Genomic DNA, 24,687 nt, shown 5'->3' on the forward strand with positions numbered 1-24,687 from the left:
TCACGTCTGGTGCAGTTTTTTAGAGAAACATCAAATCACCCAGGTGGCTCAGGCCCCCTATAGACCAGATTGGTGCCCTGTAACTTCTGGCTTTCCCGAAAACTAAAATTACCTTTGAAAGGAAAGAGATTTCAGACCTTTGATGAGATTCAGGAAAATATAATGGGGCAGCTGATGGTGATTGGGAGAACTGTGTGAGGTCCCAAGGTGCCTACTTTGAAGGAGACTGAGGTGTCATTGTCCTGTGCACAATGTTGCTTGCATCTTGTATCTTCTTCAATAAGTGTCTCTATTTTTCATACTACAAAGTGGATACTTTCTAAGTTCTAGACAGACCTTGTATATTAGTTGCAATACGTATTAGAGGCAATAAGGCATATAGCAGATGTTTTGAAAAAGCAAGGAAATAACTGGGTAATGCCAAGATGGGAGGCAGGAGCAGTCATAAGGAAAAAAAAAAAAGGAATGACATGGCTCAGTGTGTCTTTTGGTGATATTTTCTAATCACCTGTTCCTGGCCTTCTGTCAACCTTCAAACTTCCCTCGACTGAACAATTTGAGGTCAGAGATGGTGCCGTATTGACCTCTGATGTTTCTGTCCCAAACACGGTGCCTGGTGCAGTGTCAGTGCTCACTAGAGACTGGGAAAGTTGAGCCCATTTATTGCCCTTTCCTTCTGGCCTCAGCTGGCACCAAAAAAGAAGCTGAAACCCTGAATGTCGTGTCACACATACTGGCAGAATTCCATCCTAATTTGAACTCAAATATACATCTCTGGTCTTCAACCTTGGCAACTGAACTACTGGAGAAAATCACACAAGGCAGATGGGTTATCAACACTAACCTACCAGATTTACCCAGGCCTTCCACCTTGCCAAGGAGAAATGTACTATGCTTCTCTAGTGAACTTGCTGTCGCTTTCCCCTAAGAAGTATTTTAAACCTTTACTTTCCCCCAAATCTTCTATCTATCTACTCTTAGAAGGACCTTGCTCCCTAGGAGCCATCATTGGGGAAACTTCTCATCCTCTCAGCACCAAATCTACACAGAGCTTGCATCTCCCTCTATCCTTCCTTTCTTCTTTCTTGTAACAATAGCCAAGGGATTCCTCCCTTTATCCTTACGCTCAGTGTTCGAGGTCTCCAGCTTTATCAAAAATCCTGTACCCGCTTGTGTGTATGTGTGAGGGGGGATTTGGTTTTGTGCTATGGTATTGCATGTGTAGATTCACGTGGCCACCACCACAGTCAAGATACAGAACAGTTCCATCATAAGGACATTTCTTGCTACCCTTTTATAGCCACAGTCAGCTCCATCTTTTCCCCACTCCCTAACCTCTGTCAACCACTAATCCATTCTCCACCTGCATAATTGTGTCATTTCAAAAATTATATATAAATGGAATCATAAAGTATATAATCGTGAGATTGTCTTTTTTCACTCAGCATAATACCTTTGTGATTAATCCAAGTTGTACATATCAAGAGTTCATTACTTTTTAGTGCTGAGAAGTATTCCATGGTATGGACGTACCAGTTTGTTTACCCCTTCACTCATCAAAGGTAATTTGGGTTCTTTTCAGTTTGGGACTATTACAAATAAAGCTTCTGTGAATACTGGTGTACGGGTTTTTGTGTGGGTGTTTCCATTTGTCTGGGATAAGTGTCCGAGAGTAGCATATCTTTTTAGAATATAAAATTGATTATACCACATTCTTTCTTAAGTTTGTTTTCCCATCTCCATGAAGAAAGTCCCTAGTGCACCTACAAAGACCCCAGTGTCATCAGGCCCTGCTATATCTTTTCAGCCTCCCCTGGGCTGTTCTTTACCTCATTCTCTCGATCCAGCTATACACAAGGCTTCACCCTTGCTGTTCCCCATGCTGGAAACCTCTTCTACCACCTAATTGCACCTCTTGTATTTCTTCTTCAGATGTCAGCTCAAGTGTCACTTTCTCAGGGAAGCTTCTGTTGAACTTCCAGACTCAGATTCCCCTCTTATATATGCTCTTAGAGCACCTGGGACTTTTAATTCACAGCAATAAGCACAGTTTGTAATTATAAGTTCTTTTATGTGACCATTTGATAAATATATCATTCTTTCCCCAGATTATAAACTCTAGTAGGGCAAAGATACGTGTGTTTTGCTCACCATTACATCTTCAGCATTTAGTAGACTCCCATTTTGTGTTTAACAAAATTTTGCCACGGCTTTTAAGACAGGTAGTCTTGGATTCAAGCTCTACGTCTATTACTCACTAGGTATTCTTGGGAAGTTTACTCAAACATGTGAAATCTCCATTTCATCTTCAAGATTAGGATTATAACAGCATCTAATCAATAAGAGTAGTTTTAAATGTTAAATCAGATAGCCATTACAATTATTTTGTCCAGTCCCTGCAGCAAGGCAAGCACTCAACAAATGTTATTTCTGCCCTGGCCGGGTGGGTCACTTGGTTGGAGCATCATCCCATGCACCAAAAGGTTGCGTGTTCGATCCCTGGTGGGAGGCAACTGATTGATGTTTTTCTCTCACATTGCTGTTTCTCTCTGTCTCTCTCCTCCCCTTCCTCTCTCTCTAAAACCGATAAACATATCCTCAGGTGAGGATTAAAAAATGTGTTATTTCTTATTGTTATTATTAGTTTAACAAAAGATAAGAGGTTTTTTTTTTTTCCAGTGAGGTGTTAGTCCATTATCTTCCTTTCTTGCCTATTCCCTGGGGATCTGGTTCTGGTAACTTTGAGAGTCTGAAAAGGAACCCTTAGCTTAGACCTTCAATACTGCTATGACTCCTGGTCCCAACCGCAGCTATGCCCTCCTTGTTTGGCTTCTGGGCTTTGGTTCTCATTTTCATCTCACTCAGTACTTCCTCTTTTTGTTTTCCACCCTGTAGATCTTAGAGTTCGGTTAGGAATGCCCCTTGCTGACTCTTCGTTTCCAGAGGAAGTTTTCTAAACACACCTTGCCTCTTGCTTCATTCTTTATACTTCCCAATGGAGGAAAATCACCCTGTTGGTGAGATGGCACTTGGTCCATGTTTCCCAGGTGGAAACAACCCATCAAAGTTTGTAAGTGCAGATATTTAGCCTCTTTCTCCTTCCTTTCCTACCTAGGCTAGTTGGAGTTAGTGACCTGAAAAAGCGTTGCTCTTATGCGGATCTAAATTTTCCCTTGGGAGCACTTTTCCAAGATGTAGATTGAAGGAAAGGGAGTCAGCAAACCCACTGTACCACTCAAATTAAGCTATAATCTTCAATCTGGCCTTTATAAAAAATTTTGTTTCCCCAGCCATAAGCTCTTTTATTTTATTGTCAATGGGTTTGGAATCTGAGTGAGGAAGAGCAATGCTATTTATTAGATCCCCTCCAAGATTCCAACACTTAGGTTTGTGCTTTTGCTTGGAATATCTTTCTTTTACTCTTCATCTTTTTTTACATTCTAGCCATCTTTCAAGACCCAGCTGAATCACATTTTACATGAAGCTTTCCATCCCTCAAATCTCTATCATGAATAAAATCCTGTACTGCTCGCTGGACTTTATCATTCCTTTTGGAATTATCATTGATTATCTTATATGCATCTGTAGCACTCAAAGGTATAACTTCTTTTCCTAATTTAATTCTAACTTCCTTAAGAGCAAGCAAGGGCAGTGACCTAGATTTATATTTTAACTCCCCACTAATCATGATTCTTTGTATACAGTAAGTGCTTAATAATATATTACAGGTGATTGTGCTTGAGGCTGGCGTACTGACGAGGCTTTGATTCGAAGGCCCAAGTTATAACTGATATGGCTTAGTGCACAGGTGTCAAACATATGGCCCGAGGTCTGAATCCGGCCCTCCACCTTGTTTCTACCTGGCAGCAGCGCTGAGCCCTCGCTTAACTGTTATGGAGTAGTTACATTTATACAGTCTTAAAATTACATTTGGCCCTTTGAAGGCAACAGTGAGGCTGATGTGGCCCCCGGTGAAAATGAGTTTGACAACCCTGGCTTAGTGACTGCATGGTTCCTCAAGGAGTGGCAGAGTGGCCAAATACAGAAAAGGTTAATTGAGTGTCTCCCTGAGATGTGTATCAGTGCAAGTCTAGATATGCATACAGGCAGTGGTGCTTGATTCTGTCTTACGCTGTTTTTTCATCTTAGTAACATACTCCCCATTTTCCTTTATGAAAAGCATATGGACCTCATGGTCTTAGGTAGAAAGGCTAAGAGAAATGTAAGCAGAAGAAGGCAATGCTTCTGGCTGTGGTAGACTGATCTGCAGTGTTTGGATTCTCTAAATTAGTTGAAATATTGAAAAAAAAATAGCCACTACTACCACAAGAAAAAAATAAGAAGCGTCCTGAAAATGGTTATCTGAGCCAGGAAAGACAGTGAGTATCTTAAAGATCACTGAATTTAATTTATTCAACCTAAATGCACAAAAGTACAGGTGGGGACATTATTTATGCAGGTATATGCAAATCACTTTATAAAACAGGCAAAGCCCTTCTGGTTTTTATAAGTTGCCAAGGTGGTTCCTGATATTTTAAAAGCTATGCACCTTTAATGTAATTTCCTAAGCGTTGGAATCCCTCTGTCGGAATCACAGTCATTGTCAGAGCAAGCTTATTTTTTTTCTCTCCTCTGGGACATTTACAAGGTTCTCATAACCATCAATAAAGAGTGGTTTCCACAGAGATATGACTGGAAAAATCCCTTGGAAATTGCTGAGGAGCAAGTCACAATGTTCAAAGCAGAGAACATAGGCTTTGAAAACACGAACCCATCTGACCTCTTGAATTTAGTACAGTGAATTCCTGAGCTCTGAGACATGGGGCCCGGCTGTGCATGCCATATTGGTGCTATAAGACTGGCAGTAGGTTGGCTGTGGCATGGTCTATTTCAAACTCCTTCACAGTGCCCAGTGTTGCATGTTCCCAGATGACATTTGGTTGGCAGAAGCTGGGCCTCCAAAGCTGGCAGTCTGGAATGCAGCCCACTGTGTTTTGACAAACACATAATTGACCATCTGATCACCAGCCTACATTCTGCACTCAGGTCACTGAAGGGACCTGGGCTTTGCATGGGTCCTCATTCCTTGTCTTGTTCATCTTCTCAAACATTTCTCCAGAAAGCAATATAGAGAAGACTTAAACACACCCACACATATACTCCCATTTGCAAAAGAGAACATGGTACACGAAACATAAGCTGCTGAAAATTTCCTTTAAATTGTCCTGGCAGCCCAAAGTGAACAAGAGAAAAGCACACTTATGGTGAACTCTAATTCAGAAAGCAGGAATGAATATACTGAATTGTTTCAACACCCGGCTGTGCATAAGTTGGAATTCAGCTCAATGACTTGAAACTTCTGCTTAGAAAAAGGCAGCAATGGGAAAATGATAGAAAATCGAGGCATCGATTGGCTTTAGGGGGACAGTCTTAAGCAACTGTTTCATTTTCAGATGAAAAGTAAGAAAGGCAGAAAGGAGAACTGGGAATGTTCTCCTGATGGGCCTGCTCCACCCCCATGTCCCCTGTGGGAGGAGACACACATCTCTGGAGACCAGCAGGCACCAGTTCAGAGTGAGGTCAGATTCAAATTGAGGTCTCCGGTGAAGCTCCCATAAAGATATACTTTGATCTGATATTTAGCCCCACAGGTCACACCAGCCTTTCTCCTAGAAGGCAAGGACGTTCCATTGGGCCAAGACATGCTGGCATTATGCAAGGTCACTGTCTATACCAACACTACCAAACACCCTCTCCTCTCCGCTCCTGCTGCACGTTTCAGGCCTTCGACCTTCACCTTCGACCTGATCTCCCCTTTTCAGTCAGCCATCACTACCATCACCAGGAAGCTCTCCCCTTTTCAGTCAGCCATCACTACCATCACCAGGAAGCTCTTTTTCTAAAACACAAATCTGGCTAAAAGTTTTCAAAGTGTCCTCAGTCCTGCAGCATCAAGTCCAAACTCCTTCCTCTGCACAGACTCCTAGGTCCTCTGTGATCTGCCTTGTACCACTTCTCAGCTTCAGCTTCAGGCTCCTCTTCCAACCACCATGTGCCGGCCACACTGACTACTGTCCTCTGGATCTGGCTGCTGCGGGATGCCTCCTGACTTTGCAAATGCCTTGACTTTGCTTTTCCTGATGCTGATCCCCTTTTGCGTTCCCCTCCCCCACACCCACCTGGTAAGTTGCAATTCATTCTTTAGACTTCAAAGCTGAGCTTGGGTACCTCTTCACGTGTAGGTAAGCACTCCTTTCTCATAACCCTTGCTACATTTGGTATATACTTCCATTCCAGCTCCTACCACATGATATAGCCTTTGTTTACTATTTAGTTCCCCTACCAGGCTGTGAGATTCTTAACAGCAAGCAGCACTTCTTATTTGTTTTGGAGTTCCAGGGACCAAGCAGAATGACTAGCTTTCCATACATGTTTGTTGACTGAAAACTGAATAAAGAGCTATGCATGATAATTAAACAAAACTAAACCAAGCAGTAGTATTAGCTTCCACAAGCATGGTAGGAGCCTCTTAGAAATATAATGAGGGCAGATCCCAGAAGTAAGGTACTTTCTGATGACTCACAGGATGAGAGTAAGACTCGGGTAGAGGGTGTGATGGGGGAAAATGTCTTGTTAACAGACAATGTCACAGAAGCAGTGAATGTTCAGCCTTTTCAACACTTAGTTTTCAATATTGAAAGGTACTGTCCTGAGAATGGATCAGGGTCTGAACTGCATTGAGGTCCCACTTAGGGTGAGACTGTGATACCTGCTTCAAGGCAGCATGGCAGGTTGTGTAGGGCCCCTCCTCATTTCTGCTAAAGAATAATGAAATGGAAAACTCTTCAGGGAACATCTGGAGGCTATTCAGTTCCTATTGAAGTCTGTGACAAATACAGATTGGGACTTTGGACTAAATGCAGTGCCAAGGAGAGAAGGTCAAATAGGCAGAATTGTGCCTGTGCCTGGAGGAGGCCACGCAAGAGGCTCTGAAGCTAGAAGCACTGGGGAGATAATGTTCTGACCTGTTCCCAAGGAACTTTCCTTTCCCTTTGATGGGCATCTGGGGCACCACCTCTGGAGCCATCAGCTGTGTCTGTGGGGCACTTGAGGACAGCAAGACTGTCATAGGCCCTGCCACCCTTGATATAAAGGCAAGCCTCAGGATTTAGAACAATCCCAGTGAGCGAAGCTTAGATCAGGCTGGGACGAGGTCAGTGGGTACAATAATGGACTATCAGCCCACCACAGGTCATTCTCCCAGCCTTCTCTCTGCTTAAAAGCTAGGTTCTCTCCACAAGCTGCTCGACTGATGGTTGATATAGCAAAAAATCAGTTTCACATTTTCCTATGAGCCAGAGTCAGCCTGTCAGTTACATTTTTTATCTCAAAGGTCTCTATCTTGATCTCTAATTGTGACACAGGTCTCCACTCCCCTGTACTGCCTGTGTCTGAGGCTCGGCCCCCCCAGTGCTGACGTCATAATAGCTGAGCCGTGCGGGCAGGAGTGCACTGTGCTGACTCATCCCCAGTGATGTGAGGATTAATTCCTTGTCTAACACAGAGCTATTATGTGAACTGTTTTTACACAAAGAACTGTAACAAAAATGATTTGCCAGTCAGAAGACTAGAAATATGCAGTCCTAGGTAACTGAGGTAGGGACGCAGAGACATAAAAGTGGTAACCATAAGCATGCCCATGGACACCCTCCAAAGCACTGACAGACCCACTCTATCAGCACTGAGAATAAGGAATAACAAGGCTTGTCAGGGGCAGGGAGGACCCACCCCTGCTGTATAAATGCATTATGCACAGCACCAGCCTGTGGGAGTTTAATCAATCTCCTTTTTCTGTCAAATAACTTGTCACTTCCGACTTTCGCCTGGGCATCCTTTGGAGGATTCTGTTCCTCCTAAATATATTTACCTAGCTTCTAAGAATATTAGTGGAAGCCCCACATAAGCAAAAGAGCCATGGGAACTCCCTTTCTGTGCAAATGATTACAAGAAATCCTCGGAGTGAGGAGCCAGTGAAGTAAGATAGAATGTTGTGAATGGGAACCAGTTGTGCTCACCAGAGAGTGAGAGCGTAGCTTGAAAAAATCATTTATTTAAGTAAATAAATGATTATTTATCACATAAGGTGACTGCCCCTACCTGCAGCATCTCTTGGGTGGTATCTCATGCAATGACTTCGATTATTTAGGTTCATTGCCCCAGAACCTCTTTCAAGCAGCTCAAGGTACAATTTATCCAAACCCATTGAGTGAATCCTAATTTGGGCTTTAAATAATAAATATTCTCTCTTTTCATCTGAAATTAAGATTTTTTTCTCTCCAAATGACTTGCATCTTTTCTAAAAAAAGAATGGTACCTTTTATAAACCTTTTATAAACATGGTACATGTAGCCCTGGATTTCTCTCTTTCCTTTTTCCCTCCCTGGACTTCACAGTTTCTCACACAGTTTTAACCTAAATGGCTGAAGTCTGGTACTTCTTAGTAAAAGGATATCAGAAATTTTGTCAGTAAATGACAAAGCTGAAATTAAAAACCATTGAACCTAGGGATGGGTGTATCACTGAAGAATAAATAATTGTCCATTTATTTCCAGTGGAGCAAAAGCCCAACTGTTGTGCGTATCTGGCTGGAGAATGTACGCTATAGTTTAGAAGAGCAGTGGCTTTTGCAAAAAGCAGCTGCGGCCGAGTAAAAGGCAGTCTTTATACGAGTCCAGTTGCTGGGACTGCTGGTCTTTGCAGCCCCTCACGAATGGCGACTACTGCTACTACCACAAACAGCACTAACTCCACACACAAAAGAGGCTAATGCACACTGAAGAAGTGCTGGGAACCACAACAGAGTCAACTAGACAAGTTGCCAATAAAGACCCAAATTTCCCACATCTGACACTTCTTTGGAAAAGTAAAGAAACCAATTTTACTTACATAAAGAGAAGGGGCAGGCCACAGACTGATGGTCAAGGAACTGAAAATCAAAGAAAAAACAGGGATTAAACATGAACCCAATGGTACTGTGGGGAGAAGGAAAGTCAGTCTAAGTATTGCAGAGATGGGACTGGTCGTCCCTAAAGGATGAGTTGTAGAAATCCATTTTGTCAGCTGAAGCCCATAGAAAAAGGAGGTCCAACCTCATAACATTTTCCAAAGGTGTGACCTCCTGCTGTGTGACCAGCACAGTACTTCCCAGTGCAAGAAGTGCCAACCTTTTTCCATGTAAAGTTCTTTCTGATCTGAATCATATATTTTGTAGAGCTGTGCTGTACACTATAGTAGTCACTAGCCACATTTATCTAGTAAATTTAAATTAATTAAAATTCAATGAAAAATTAAACGTTTAAGTTCCTCTGTCACACCAGCAACATTTCAAGTACTCAACATTTCTATTGTTGCATACATAAATGTCTACTGGGCAGCATTGGCTGGGGCAGGTGAAAGCGCCCTGACTCGTATGACTCAGTTGGTTGGGCATCATCCTGCAAAGCAAAAGGTCTCTGGTTTGATTCCTGGTGAGGGCACCTGCCTGGGTTGTGGGATGTAGGCCTGGGTTGGTTCCTAGTAGGAGCTCGTACAAGAGGCAACTGATTGATGTTTCTCTCTCAAATTGATGTTTCCCTCCCTTTCCTTCTCCCTCCCTTCCCCTCTCTCTAAAAATAAGTAAATACAACCTTAAAAAAGAAAGAAAAAAGGTAGAATAGGTAAAAGCTTTACTGTGTAGTACATGAGAAATCTGAGGTAATTTTTACAAGGATGAGTCAACCTCTGATAAACTTTGGTTCTTTCAAGGATGAACTCATATTCAGCGCCCAGAAGACCCTCTGGACAAACTCACCACCTCCGTGTATTGCCAACACTCAGTTCAGGACTGGGATTGGTGCTGGCTGAGGACTTGGTACTGCCTCCTCCTCCTGTCTCACCAGCCCAGCAGTGTCCCCTCTGACAAAATGATATTAGGTAAAGCATTTGTCCCCCAAAACACGTCTCTAATGATAACCACTTCAGGTTTGGGGGAGGTGAGCTTAACGGTTTCTCATTCTGTGTTTGAAATCTAGTAATTCTCCTTTGTAATCTTCAACTTACAAGCCAAATAGGCTATTATGAGATTGGCCTGCTCATCATTGTTTTGATACCTTCTCTTACAGATGAATAAAACTGAAGTAACATAAGATCCACAACAAATTAATAAACCATCCAAGGAAGCTGAGAAAACAAAGCAGGTATCCCCACCCCCTCCCATTCAAATATATCAAGGACTCAACACTGATTGAATTCTTGTCTCTCTGACACCATGATTACAACCACTTCACATACGGCCTCCAGAAATATGCAAAACAAACCATATTAAAAGAGATCAAGAAGGATCTGATTAAATAACTGAGCATAGAATAAAGCTAAAGCAGAAAACTGGCAATTAAAGACTTCACTTCTTAGCAAATTTTCTGGACAAATGCACGATCATAGTTGTTCCTCCAAAGAACAAGCTACTCCCTCATCTCCGAGGTGAAATCCTGTCCACGCACGTGCAGGTAGACAGGCTGGTGTTTCTCTCCACGGACAAGACTCAAGATGAAAATCTGATCATAATATATGCTAACACAAGAGAGACTAGGGGTCTCCGATGCTTTTAAATTCTTTCACAAAATTGATGAACTTAATGAACATTTTAAGTAAGATAATTAGGTTATTTATGATTTATTGAGAGTACATACAAACCTGAAATGTATATAATATATGCTCTAAGGACTTTAAAGCTCTAAGTTTTGCTACATTGTAGTCTCTTCGGCAAGCCAGGATCCTAGGCAATTGTACTGGGGCATCCTTTAAAATGTTTTCCCTGAACTTGGCTGGGTAGCTCAGTTGATTAGATCATCATCCCCACACGTTCCATCCCTGGTGAGGGCCCATACAAGAATCAACCAATGAATGCATAAATAAGGGGAACAACAAATTGATGTTTTTTTTTCTCTCTCTCTTGCCTTTCCTCTCTAAAAATCAATACATTTAAAGTATATATTTTTATCCCCCTCTCCCTCCTTCCCTTTTCCTTCCCTCCTTCCTTTCCTTCCTTCTTTCTTTTTTCCTCTCCCTTTCCCACAACCTCTTTTCAGCTTGCTTTCTGTCGTAATCTTTGAGGGGAAGGAGAAAAACATGATTACTGTTTATCTATGAAATATGCTCACTCATCATTTTTGTGTTGCACGTTATAAACTCAATAATTCTCAATAATATACTGTTGTTTTCATTTTTAAAAGTATATTTTATTGATTATACTATTACAGTTGTCCCATTTTTTTCTGCTCTTTATTCCCCTCCACCCTACATGCCCCCTCCCACTAGCATCACCCACTTAGTTCATGTCCATGGGTCATTAATATAAGTTTTTTCCCTTCTCCATTTCCTATACTATTCTTAACCTCCCCCTGACTATTTTATACCTACCAGATATGCTTCTTATTCCCTGTACCTTCTCCCCCACTCTTCCCCTCCCCCCTCCCCACTGATAACCCTCCATGTGATCTCCATTTCTGTGATTCTGATCCTGTTCTAGTTATTTGCTTAGTTTTAGTTTTTGTTTTTAGGTTCAGTTCTTGATAATTGTGACTTTGTTGTCATTTTAATGTTTATAGTTCTAATTTTCTTCTTTCTCTTAGGTAAGTCCCTTTAACATTTCATATAATAAAGGCTTGGTGATGATGAATTCCTTTAACTTGACCTTATCTGGGAAGCACTTTATCTGCCCTTCCATTCTAAATGATAGCTTTGCTGGATAGAGTACTCTTGGATGCAGGTCCTTGCCTTTCATGATTTTGAATATTTCTTTCCAGCCCCTTCTTGCCTATAAAGTTTCTTTTGAGAAATCAGCTGATAGTCTTATGGGAACTCCTTTGTAGGTAACTCTCTGCTTTTCTCTTGCTGCTTTTAAGATTCCCTCCTTCTCTTTCATCTTGGGCAATGTAATTATGATGTGCCTTGGTGTGTGCTTCCTTGGGTCCAACATTCTTGGGACTCTCTGAGCTTCCTGGACTTCCTGGAAGTCTATTTCCTTTGCCAGATTGGGGAAGTTCTCCTTCATTATTTGTTCAAATAAGTTTTCAATTTCTTGCTCTTCCTCTTCTCCTTCTGGCACCCCTATGATTCAGATGTTGGAATGTTTAAAGTTGTCCCAGAGGTTCCTCAGCCTCTCCTCATATTTTTAGAATTCTTGTTTCTTCATTCTGTTCTGGTTGAATGTTTATTTCTTCCTTCTGTTCCAAATCATTGATTTGAGTCCTGGTTTCCTTCCCCTCATTGTTGGTTCCCTGTATATATATATTTTTTTAATTTCATTTTACATAGCCTTCACTTTTTCTTCTATTTTGTGACCATACGCAAACATTTTTGTGAGCATTCTGATTACCAGTGTTTTGAATTCTGCATCTAATAGGTTGTCTATCTCTTTGTCACTCAGTTCTATCTTTGGAGCTTTAATCTGTTCTTTCATTTGGGCCATATTTCTTTGTTTCCGTGCACCTGTTCGATTAGGGGTGGAGCCTTAGGTATTTGCCAGGGCAGGGCAACCCGAATTGCTGTGTTGTGTTGCTGTATATGGGGAAGGTGTCAAAGAGGAACAATGCGTGCTAGCTCAGCTCTCGGCTGGCTTTCAGTCACTTCCCCTGCTACCCACAAGCAAATTGGGCCCTTCCGGTGCTGATTCCTTGGTGGGTGGGTTTGTGTACATTCTAGGACTCCATGGGTCTCTCCAACCAACTCTTCTGTGAGGGCGGGAGTTTCTCCCACCAGTTTAACCCTCACAGGTTTTTACAGTCAGAGGTTTTGAGGCTTTTTCCCCACGTTGGAACCCTGGGATGCTTGGCCCAGTGGTTCTCCCAGTTTATCTGCATGCAAATGTGGGAGCGCCCTGTCATCCAGCTGTGGCCTTGCCCACCCTGGTATGCCAGCTGCTGCCTCACCTGCCTAGACCTCCAGCCGCCACCTTGTTGTGTGTCTTCTCCATCCCGGCTGCCTGTCTCTGCCCCTCCTACCAGTCTGAATGAATGTTTCTTCTTTAACTCCTTGGTTGTCGGACTTCCATACGGTTTGATTTTCTGGCAGTTATGGTTATTTTTTGGTTTTAAAATTGTTGTTGCCCTTCTTTTGGTTGTGCAAAGAGGCAAAGTCTATCTACCTACACCTAAATTCTATTTTTTAAATTATACTTTGTATTTATGTTCTTATATCTAAGCATATAACATGCCTTTTTTAAATTTCAAGAAGCATTTTTTTCATACAATTTCATCAAAATTAAATTTTTGATGTGATCAGAAGAGATCAATAGTATGTTGTACCCAGACTAACCAATACATCCAAGATCTGGAATAAAACAAAACTATATTTCTGGATGTCAACTATACACAGGCTGTCTGTCAATAACAGGAATCCAAGATGGGGAGAAAAATCACAGTGTGCATGTCATGGTCTAAGACAAATTAAAGCCAAGTTAAATTGAAGATTTTATTGGGTATAATTGTTGTCTTTAAATCTTAATGAAAAACAATAATAGCTATCCCAAATTTAATTTTAAGACCAAATATTTAATTTCAGAGTTCTTATACAATTCATAAATGCTCATAAACGTCCAAAGGCCCCAAATTCTTGATTGAATTACAAACTGCTAGGCAATTTTGAGTATATGTACTAATCTATATATGCTTATTTTTATTCAGTTCAATGTTATTTTATTGATATGCATCCTTTCTGCCTAAGTGATATTCACCTTAATATGTCTATAACTTGTTTTCATTAGAAATTTCAAGAATTATCTATAATAGTTTTGCATAAGAGTAAAAATATTTGCATTAAGCATGCTAGGTTCAAAGCACAAACATCTAGCAAGGAATATGTAACTGCAAAGCCCAAATGATCAGGACCTTAAAACATGGTAAAGTAGACATGAGTAGAAAGGGGGAGAAGGGGTGACTTGTGGAAGTCTAATCTTAGCTTTGTGATTTCCAAGTAGAAATTATTATATACTATCTATCTCCAAGGAACTAAAGATATTATTAATTGTAACTTAAATAGTAGTCAGTACTGATTTCAACTTATATAATGTTTTAGTGCAATAGTAACGCAGATCCCTATGAGAATCCTTCTCTCTAGAAATTGCCCCAAAATACCAAGTTTCAAGGAGCTCCTAGACTCCATGAAGGTCATCCATGAATTCCTGGTTAGTAACTCTTGCCCTAAGGCGAGGAGGAGAAAGAGCTCTTTCAATCCTGCTGCTTATCACCTCTAGGAAGTTTCAACAAGGTGTGATTAGCTGAAGTCAGGAGTAAACAAAATGTATAGAAAAATACCTGGGTAAGTATATGGCTAGAGACACTGAGGCTCCTTTAAAGGCCTCCAACTCTGACTTTCCCAGTCCTTTATAATTTCTTAAAAAAAAAAAAAAGTCCACAGAGCCTTAGGAGCAATGAGGTAGAGAAGCTGAGAGGAGAGAAATGAGTTACTATTAACTGAGTACCTTCTGTGGCTTCCGGCATCCTGCTAAATAAATGCTTCTCAAATTTGATTATGGGTATGCCCAGGGAGGCGGAGCAGTATAATGAGTACGCAAAGATACAAAATAAATAATAAAGACACGGTTGTGTATTTGGTGGGGTAGTTGTCCTTGTGGCTGAGTAATTTAAACTCTTATTTGTACATGTATTCATTTCTCCAATAACTGTTTATTGAATGTTATAGAAGAAATAAAACAGATACTGTTCTTGGCCTCGTGGAACTTCCAGTTTAGTGAAACAAACAAGACTATATTGAGGAGCAGAATGCAAAATCTGTATGTATTTTTAGGGTGAAACCTGAGAGCTCACTGACAAGTCTCATGTGTGGCAGACTGCTTCAGGCAGTGTCCCAGCACCCCAAGTACCACATCACCCACTTGAATGAGAGGATCACCTAAGCAGAAGAATTTGAAAAGCAGCGCTAACTGTCCATTGTTTAATCCTGACTCCACGAGTAAATACCGATACTTCCAATTCACTAGAGAAAAAAAGGGAGATTTGAGAAATTGGGAAACTTACCCCAAATCACACAGCTGCTGGGATCTGCATAAGGCTGTACTATTCCAAAGTCTACATATTTTTAACCACTAAATTACACTACCTCTAGGTGGTTCCCACTTTATGTTTCCTCTTGAAATCTGGGCTCATTCAGGATTTTGCAGGCTAGTTTAAGCTTCTCCTTTGGAAGGAGACAGGTTTGGCTTGATTTGCATTCTAAATATTTCACAGTGGTAAGGGAAAGCTATTATTATACCCATTTTATGGTGCGGAAGCTGAGCCACTTGCCAGCTGAGGTATCTGGCTGGGTTAAAAACAGAATCCGGGTCGTCAGTTTCTCATTCCTTTTGACTAACTCCAAGCCTAAGTGCTGGTACTGTCCAAGGGCTTTTCTGCACACAGAATTCACACTGGCTGAGAAAGAGTGAGACAAACTTTGCTAAGAGAAAATAATATTATGCTAAGTGAAATAAGCCAGTCAGAGAAAGATAAATACCATATGATCTCACTCATATGTGGAATCTAATGAACAAACTGAACTCACAAGCAAAATAGAGACAGACTCATAGACAGAGAGCAGGATGACAGCTATGGGGTGGGGAATCTAGGGGGTGGAGGGATAGAGCAAAAAAGACTCATGGACATGGACAACAGTGTGGTGATTGTGAGGGGAGATGGAAGAGGGTACAAGGGGGATAAATAGTAATGGCAAAAAATACAATAAAAGAGAAATTTTAAATAAGTGGAAAATAAGTAATCACAATACCCAAAGAAATTGGTTACTTTTAGCATTGTGAATAGAAAAGGGAGAGCTTATTCATCACAAATGAATCAGAAAATTAGAATGTGTCACTGCATTGATGACAGAACTGAGGAATTCAGATGAACTGAAGTTCAACACTTATCCTTCCATGTGAAGAGGGTAAATGGAGTTACAACAGGGCAGAGATGGCCTCTTAGACATGCCTTTAATCTTTCCAATCTTCTCTCTTCAACTACTCTCTCTACAAGGTAGGCGGGTTTATATCTTTGTTTTCTATGGGTAGAGATAACATTTTAATATCCTTTTAATGTTCTAGAAGTATTATGTTAATTAATTCTTATGTGGGAGTCATTCCAAATAGTAGGATGAAGATTTTTACCTTATTGACTTTCCTAATACCTTTCTGGCTCCCAGTGTTTTCAAAGGATGAAGCACTATTGGATTTTTAGATTCATATGTCTCTCAGAATAAGTGCCAGCTTCATAGGTTCCTGTCAATTGATATTCCGTCTTCACTCTGGATACACGATTTCCTTTATCTGACAGATTCAAGAAATTTTATGCTAGATTTAATGACATTTCATGCAACCAGGATTTGGAGGCTTTTAATTCTCTATTTTCTATCTTACAAAGGTTTATAAGTTAAAGTCAGATGGAAGGGTTGTTCAGTGGGCATACAGAGAGTGTGCAATTGCCCATGGGGTACTTTAGGGTCTCTATAGGCAAGTTTCTTGAAGTATTTGCATTCCTTTTGGTCAGTCTTAGGAAGACTATAAATGCTACAAACAGTTCTTCATATCTTGGGGTCTGCTTTTTAAGACCGTCCTCCATTTTTTGAATCTACCTTGAGAAGAACAATAAGGAAATCAACAGTGATGCCTTACCTTTTTCTTAATAAGCTATGGTAACTCTGAAGGATGTCATCCTTCAAAAACTTAAATGATGGAATAATGATCAATGCAAAGAGGCTATTCAAGAAGTAAAGTTCAGTAATTCAGTTTGGGACTGCTTCCTAGCCTGAGACATTGCTGAGATATAACTTGCCACGAAACCTTACCCCACAGAAAGCCTCCTGAGTCTTCCTGATTCTTACCATGTTGGGCCTGGTAGATTACAATGAAGTAAAAGCAGCAGTGTTGGGAGGGGTGGCAAAATCTGTTTATTACATTTAGGATGATTTCTTATCGCTACTAAAATAGACCAAATGGCATGACGACATTCTGATCCCAGACAACTTTTCCTTCCATACTGCAAACACCTGAAGTTGTAGCTTTATGGATTCCGAATGGATTGGAATACCAGGACCTTTTCTACAGTACATTGATATCCTTTAAAGGTCTGGTGTTGCTATCATGTGGGCCAATCAATTAGAAACACTTTTTCACAGTGGTGCTCACAACCTACCATTAATGCCATTTGGTACAAGAAAGGTGGTGCCTATTACAGGGCAAACTCATCCTGAGACTCCTTGGTGTGTAAACACAGAAAGTAACATGGTAGTAGGACAATGGGATTCGGAATAAATACAGGCTTGGCAGGAGAAAGAAAGATCCACAACAGTGTGAACAGAAGGCTCTTTTTACTTGAATTTTTTCACTCAAATGCTTCCCCCACCCTTTTTTAAATACAAAGAGGAAAATCATGACACAAAATTTATATTAAAAGATATAAATTAAGCAGGTACTTACACCTGATGTTCTGTTAGATACTGAACCAAGAGGCCCTGTGGGCGCAGTCTGTGTTTTAAAGACTTGGAAAGATCTTTCCATAATATAGATTGAAAAATGTTACTTTTGTCCTTGTCATCACCAACTATTTGCTTAAGAGCATCCAAGATCTTTCACAATCTGGCCCCAAACCACCTCTCTCAATTTTTTTGGTTTCGTTTTCTCACCACTGTTTCCTTACACTCTGTGACAGGCTATTTGCTGCTCTCTGAACACGCCTAGGACATCTTCGACTCCGAGCCTTTGCTCACAGTTCACACTCACATGCCCCTAGCCCAGCATAGTATCCTAAACACAGCGTGACACTTCATTTGTTGAATAAACGCTGTCCATCTATTTTAGGAGACAAAGATGATAGAAAAAAGTTGCTGTATCACAAATAAATAGCACCAGAGAGAGGTCAAGGAAAAGTTAATTTTAGTGAGTTTTAGGAGTGGGGGCAAGATGAGCTTTAAGATTAAGCAAACTGATGCTCTTTATTCTTGGGTCTAGCCAATGCTCTGAGTCAGTTACTTTTTTGGGAACAAGTTTCAACCTCAAGGTTAAATGAACACAAATGCTCTGTCCATCAGCATATAATGAAAAAGCTGCGGCTATTTCCACATTGGCACAGTAAAATTAAAATATGCAGTGCCTTTCTTAGAGGGATCGCATGTGACAAGACTTTTTAAAATAGTACCCTCTGCCACTCTTGTACAGCAAGAGTTATAAAAACAAAAGTAAATGTTTAAAAACTGGGATAATTTCACTTAGGAAAGACAGAGCTGAGGTGTATCTTCACAGTTTTCTGACTATAAGAGTTGTTATAAAAAAGATAATGACTGGTATTTTTGTCCTAGAGCAAAACGGTATTGAACTGCCCATAGTGAAGAGCTACGTTAAGACTTAAAGATGAACAACCTAAATGTACAAGTGTTAAATAACCAAATAGATTGCTAAGAGCAGTTAAGAAATTTCTGTCTTCACATCCATTTAAACATAGGAAAGATCCTCATCTGTTTTGGTCAGAATAAATGCAGCTTTGCCTCCACTCAGGAGGATGCATTTAATAACTTCTTTCATCTTGTTTAGCTTTATATGATTATAAAATCCCATAACATGTTGACTCTAAAGGTTATACAGAATCACAACACAGTTGAATAAAATATATTTACAGTTTGAAAACTATTAGGCAATACAGAGAGTCTGTAAGTTACTACATTCAAAATAATATTGAAAAGAGCTTATGTTTCAATTTGGGAATTACAATTCAATTTGCCAAGTGTATATGACACGAAGAGAATTGAGGAGAAATGCTTTGAATCTACCATAGTTTTTAACATAATAATTAACTAAAGTAAAATATTCTAACAATTAATTCTTTCATGTCTGAGACATTTAACTGAACAGTTCATAAACCTGGTATAAATAAGCATATAAACTCAATCTCCAATTTAAAAAAAAACAGAAAAAAAAGACCAGAAAATAATATAAAAACTCACTATTATTATTCCCAGGACTATCTTCGAAGACATCAGTAGAACCAGGGAATGAGTCCTTTTAAGTGACCACAATGGGTTCCATGTGATTAGGAATGTAAATTTAACGACAGACCAGGAAGAGCTCTAACAGGAGTGGCAAGTTACTACTGGCTTTCTTGTCTTTACCTTACAGCTTTGGAGCTCAGCAGAAGTGTCCATTACATACAGCACACAGAGTTAGATGAACAGTTCCAATGACCTTGTCTGAACCAAATTCATTTAAAGCAGTTTGCCACATATCTTAAATAGAAGATGAGTCCATTCTATCTGTGGCCCAGATTTGGACTGGATCACTGAACTATTGCCCAACTCTTATAAGCAAAGCACTAACATGTACCAATCAACAGGCAGCCCATAGCTGAGGCATGGGAAAGGTCAAATACACACACATAAGAAATTGGCAGTACATTATAGAAGAGAGGTATTTCTAAAGATGGACTTTGGCTGTTAAAGCCTTTAAGTGTTATTTAACCTTTGTTAGAAAAAAAAAAATCAGTCCCAGTGTAACTTGTAAAGATCCAGTTAAAAAAAGAAATTGAGAGAGAGAAATGTAGTTTTATTTTGCAACCCGTTCATTTCATAAGAACGTGAATAAAAGAGATAAACTATGCCAATTTCTTCATAGCTGACTTGTTATAGGATGTTGTTCTAGTCTTCACTAATGACTGCTTGAGATTGGTTATTACAGTGATCAGGAGTGGAGGATAGAGGTCTAAGACCTTCCAAAAGAAACACTTTGTTCACAGAAAATAAAGGCAACATTATACTAACTGACAACCTAACTAGGGCAATGGTTGGTGCACGTAACCAGTGCTTTGCTGTTTCAAATGTCAGGAATGAACTGAACAGCAAAGGTGTCAGACTAACCAGCAGCTTGAATTTTGAAAAGCTATGGTACAATAAACTGATAATGTAGGTTGTTAGAGTTTGTAACTTACTCTTGGCCTCCCTCCCTCCATCCTTATTTCCACGTCCAGGCCACTCTCAGCTCTCTATCCTCCCAACCCCAGCTTGCTCTCAGTTATCTGAAAATTTATTAATTTAATTGCTTGATACTTCCTCTCAGGGGAATTTGCATTTTCTTAACTATCTCTCCTCTATGATCCAAATTCGGGTTTTTCTACAGACGACGATGTCTGACGGCGGTACGTGGGGATCTGTGTGTGTGTGACGGTGCTGGAGTGTGCTCTGGGCTCTTTCAGTTTTTCAGTTTTACTGTGAAGGAGGTCGCCTGCTTCCTCATCTCAAGAAGCCAATGGTACTTACAGTTTAACTGCAAATAAAGACAGGCATATACATGCCTACAACATACATATGTTTTCTTTTCAAAAGTTGTAAACATTTAGGGACTTTCTATCCATACACACTTTGAAGTGTTGTTCCTACTGATGTCAGAGTAAGTTAGGCGGAAACATAAATACATTGAAACTTTACTAACATATTCTTCATTAGTGATTTCCTCATGGTTCATCTCCATTGCTTCCTGGCTCTTTGTTAGCATACAGCCAAGGAGACTTTTTCACAGTATCTTTCTGCCCTAGAAAGCCCTGCCTGTGAAATTTCCGTATAAATACCTGAATTCTCACATTCACCTATCAATGCTCTAGGAACCAAGGATGTTTTCTGTCTGCTCTTTCACCTCCCACTTCATGAAAGGATTAGCTTGTAAACAACCTAGCGGGAATCCTTCAGGGCAAACCGTGGCCAGCTGATCTCAGCAGGCAGGGAACCGGAGGCAGTCTGGGAATACAATTAGGAAAATACGAAGGATTCCCTCTTACTTTCAGAAAGAAATTATGTTGTTTTCAAGATGAAACCTAAAAAATAAGGCACATCAAAAGAAACTAAGCAAGATATGATGTTAAAAAGAGTCCCCAAGGGTAAATTTTGAAAACTGCCTGATTTGCCAGGGCTTTCTGAAGCCTCGGATTCACTTTCAGTGTCTGATGGCGGCCTGCACCAGACGCTTTGAGGGAAGTCCACTGGACTCTGACCAGTGAAGCCCAAAGTACTCACTTTCTTGTTTCCAAAGGCAATCCATTTGTGCCCCAGAGTCTGAGGGTTCATAGCTTTCTTTTCATTTTCTAAGTCTGCACATGCACGGTTTCTCATGCATGATTTGGTCCTGAGGAAGTGACCCACCCACAATACCACAGAGCTAATTAACCCCATATTGAGCATTTTTTTCTCATTTCACACATCCACTCAATGCTTTAAATGACCCAGCAGTGCGTGATCAGATGATTTTTTTTTTCTTCTTAGTGAGGAAATCATGGTGGTGGGAGAGTTGGGATGTTGCTGTTCTCATTCACACCAACATTGTGGCCCTAAAACATTACCAAATATCATTTTATCAGAGGGTGTGGAAATGCTCAGAAATTTGAATTAAACCCTTCCATGTTATTCACCCAACTTATTGATGTTTCTATTTTAACAAGTAATGCATAGTAAATACTGAGATGGAGAAGTCTGATCTTTATCCAAATTTTTTTTAAAAATCCCATTTTACTGGAAAAAAATGAAAAAGACTTCCAGCCTCCTTCCCTATCTTTAAGAGTTTCAAGAGAAGGTTCCAATGAGAAGAATAAAATAAGTCATCCTTTTTCCATTTCAAGGAAAGGAATAGGCACATGGTTTCCCAGATTTTTTTTTTTTTTTTTTTGGCCAAAGTGAGTGCCTTGAAAACTCTAAGATGATCACTGTTTTCTAACTTTTCAAAAAGGAAAAAAAAAAGTGAACATGACGATGGAGGGCGATTTAATGGAATCAGCTTGTCAACGTGATGAAACCAAAAAAGCTTTAACAGAACATGTCCACATGCTAAAATAAAAAATCTTTAACATAATGTATATTGTGTAGAGTGGTTTTTGTCATGGCAAAAGGAAGGAATATCATTAATTTAGACACTAAGTGTGAGATTCTGCTAAAAACCTCCATGGATAAACCATGGAAGTACATCCTGGCCAGACAAGCGGAGCCAGACAATTTCTAGTTCTTTGAGGAGCTATTGAAAGAGCCATGAGATTTTAAGTGTGTCATCTCTGGTACAAGAGAAGAAAAATTCTGGGCTAGTTCCCTCAGTTATACTTGTATGTGGTTTCAGAGTTTTAAAGAGTTACACATAAATGAACAGGAAAATGACCTCTCCTGAATGTCCCATTTAGGCCAACTGTCAGATCTCTCACATTCTCAAAAGTATGTGTGGCAAATTTGCCCATTTTGTTTTGTTTAAAAAATGTTTTAAAAATCCTCATCCAAGGATATGTTTATTGATTTTTAGAGAAATAAGAGAGTGAGTGAATGAGAGTGACAGAAAAACATCCATCAGCTGCCTCCCACATGTGCCCCGATGGGGCATCGAACCCGCAACCTAGGTATGTGCCCTACTGGGGATGGAATGTGCAACATTTTGGAGATGGTCCAACCAAGTGAACCACCAGGCAAGGGCAAAATCGCCTGTTTTGGCAGGACGTGGTCACCGAATGTGCAAGTCTTGTGTGAATTTTCAACCTCGCTTTCCTCTGAGGAGTGATTTAAGCTTCTCAAAGGCATGGCTGCCAACTGGGAGCGTGAGGTGGGTAAAACTGGCCCAACAGGCAAAAGACAGGGTACAATGAGGCACAGTTTGATTTTATTTACACTGGTGAGAAATTTTACATTTCACACACAGCCTAATTCCAGTACGTACACCTGTGCCTCCAGCCTTTTGCTGGAGCTGCCTCATCTGGTCATCCTATAATAGGGTTGTTTTGATTTTAAAGATGCCTCCCCTCCCACCAGACTTTTTCAGGCTCCTTGATGCTGGGATTCCAAGTTTTACCGCGGTCTATGAGGCCCAACTCCTCACTACCTCTCTGACCTTACTTCCCATAGCTTTCATGAAAAATTGTTCCAACTGGCAACAGAATATGGTAACCTAAGAGGGTGGACAGAAATTGGAATGTAAATGGGGATTAAAAGGAATAAATCAATAAAAATTAGAGACTGTGCCCTTGTTAAAATTCAACTCTCTCATTGGAGAGATAACTGTGTTTATAACTGAGTTTAAGAATGTTTCTGAACTTTCCTTGAGAATTAGTTTAGATAATGGAGACTATGCAAAACATTGTCCAGATGGAGGCATGTATTTATTCATTAATTTAACAGATTTTTAAAATTTTATTATTGATTACTGTGCTAATTAGACTCCATTCTGGCTCTCAAGGATCTTCCACTCTAATGTATGCTTTAGAGAGTTTTTGTGTCTCCATGATCACTGACAGGTTGTTAGCCCACTTAGGTAAGTTATGATAAACATAACAACCTGCCCATAACAGCTTCTTATTCCATTCACTCTTTTCCATTGCCCTGTGATATCCATTAAGCCCTCATGAATGACCTGACCCTTTGTGGCCTGTATTATCAACTCAGCTAATTTTCACTTAGCTAAGAAACCCTTTCTCCACTCCCAACTACAATTTTTTTCTCAAATAGTCAAGAAAATGTTATAAAGGTCATCCCAGAACTATTTAAGTATTTGAAATAGGTCCTTAAAATCTTATTTGAAAACAGTATTTTCTGCTTCTTTTTATTTTTATTTTTGAAACAATTAATGGGGCCTTGGCTGCTAGAAAGCATATCGTGAGCTATAGGCAAACCATGAATCAATGTTCTCCTAGACACAGCCCTTGTTACTCTTTGGGATAGAACAGTTCTGCACCCCACACAGGATCTTAACCTCATGAAAGTCATCTCAATCTCAGAGAGGAATTAATGGAATAAATGTCCCTGGTCCCTATGCTCCTTTCAAAGAGGTACCTCTCTATCCACTTTTGTCTTTTCTGGACCTAGCTCTTTTAGGTCAATGTCAGTGAACATGGTATAAACCCTCCTTAACATGTTAAACTTTTTATTCCTCCTCACATCCTTTTAAACAAAAATGGGAGAATTCAATGTATGTACAGAGCAGCAAATGTTCTTTCCCTGTTTCTTTTCAGATATTTCCTTCTTATATAAACAGTGGTGATGGAATTATAAACACCATTGTTCGACCTCCATGTTAATATCCTTATTATTTTGCATAAACAGAAATGAATAAATACATACATGACACCAATCAATCCCTTTTTAAAAAATGCAGTTTTCATCTTTCTAAATAGTGGAGGAAGAATTAATGAATTCAACACATTGTTTACCTGTTTATATTTTGAATGTTAATAAAGTAAAACCAAATGATGCTTAAGTTCTTTTCAGATTCACATCAGCCATTAACACTCTCCGCGCCAGCATGGAGTTGGGCTGGGTGAGACTAAGGGCACCAGCACCAGGCCTGAGTCCCCAGGGCCAGAGGGCAAAGGGTGGGGAAGGGGCTTGCTTGGCGGGCTGGAGAGGATGTTAAGCTGCTAGGGCAGGAGATTTTGATCCATTGGGTAGGTAGGAGATATTTGCTGGCAGTGAACAAAATATTTTGTTGTAGAACAAATGGCTGGGAAGAGGTCATCTAGGGGCATTAGAGGGAGGAATATCAAAACCAACATAGAAGCACTCTGAGGAGAAAAGGGAAATCACTGCTTTTTCTCTCCCCTCATTGGTTTTCCTGCTTCCCTAAAGTGCTTCTTCTTTCCATTATCACTTCAGGTTCTTCCC

At 40.2% G+C, this 24,687-nt stretch overlaps 1 protein-coding gene across 34 annotated transcripts in view; it reads right to left on the reverse strand.

Moving 5' to 3' along the window:
• ZBTB20 (zinc finger and BTB domain containing 20) overlaps nt 1–24,687 on the reverse strand; it is an 830,054-nt gene that overhangs the window by 184,167 nt on the left and 621,200 nt on the right. For 31 of the 34 annotated variants that reach the window (XM_071220624.1, XM_053918373.1, XM_053918396.1 and 28 more), the window contains one exon: nt 8,947–8,986. The exons of 1 other annotated variant lie outside the window; for it this stretch is intronic. The gene's annotated coding sequence lies outside the window, so the exon portion shown is untranslated. Of the gene's footprint in view, nt 1–8,946; nt 8,987–19,023; nt 19,118–19,188; nt 19,328–24,687 lie in introns of those variants that run through there. 2 more of the 34 variants (XM_045186040.2, XM_053918389.1) reach the window with 2 other exon arrangements.

The sequence above is a fragment of the Desmodus rotundus genome, chromosome 2, assembly GCF_022682495.2.
Source record: "Desmodus rotundus isolate HL8 chromosome 2, HLdesRot8A.1, whole genome shotgun sequence".
NCBI lineage: Eukaryota > Metazoa > Chordata > Mammalia > Chiroptera > Phyllostomidae > Desmodus > Desmodus rotundus.